We start from the raw sequence: 835 nt of genomic DNA, 5'->3' as shown, positions 1-835 counted from the left end.
CACGCGCAGACTCGGGCTGCGCAGCCCCGGGCTGCCGGTGGACCCGCGGGCCCGCGGGACCCCGGTCAACCAGCAGGCCGCGCCGTCCCGTACCGCCGGGTAACCAGCACGGCGGCGGTCCCAGGCCCTCCACGCCCGTGCTGCCGAGCGGTCTGCAGGCCGCGGGCCGCCGAGCGACCCTCGGGCCGCGGGCGCCCGAGACCATGCCCGCCGGCCGCCGAGCGACCCTCGGGCCGCGGGCGCCCGAGACCCGGGCCGCCGGCCGCCGAGCGACCCTCGGGCCGCGCGCGCCCGAGACCATGCCCGCCGGCCGCCGAGCGACCCTCGCGCCGCGGGCTCCCCGAGACCCGGGCCGCCGAGCGGCGTGCAGGCCGCGGGCTGCCGGCCGCAGAGCGACCCTCGGGCCGCGGGCGCCCGAGACCATGCCCGCCGGCCACCGAGCGCCCCTCGGGATGCGGGCGCCCAGGACCCGGGCCGCCGAGCGGCCTGCAGGCTCTGTGGCCGCGGGCCGCCGAGCGACCCTCGGGCCGCCGGTCGACTTGCAGGCAGGTCGACCAGCCGGCCGCGGGCCGCCGAGCGCCCCTCGGGCCGCGGGCGCCCGGGACCCGGGCCGCCGAGCGGCCTGCAGGCTCTGTGGCCGCGGGCCGCCGAGCGCCCCTCGGGCTGCGGGCGCCCGGGACGCGGGCCGCCGAGCGACCTGCAGGCTCCGTGGCCGCGGGCCGCCGAGCGACCCTCGCGCCGCGGGCTCCCCGAGAGCCGGGCCGCCGAGCGGCCTGCAGGCCGCGGGCTGCCGGCCGCCGAGCGCCCCTCGGGCTGCGGGCGCCCGGGACCCGGG

This window comes from Hippopotamus amphibius, unplaced genomic scaffold (assembly GCF_030028045.1).
Source record: "Hippopotamus amphibius kiboko isolate mHipAmp2 unplaced genomic scaffold, mHipAmp2.hap2 scaffold_267, whole genome shotgun sequence".
NCBI lineage: Eukaryota > Metazoa > Chordata > Mammalia > Artiodactyla > Hippopotamidae > Hippopotamus > Hippopotamus amphibius.
Note: the sequence above shows the minus strand (reverse complement) of the source record.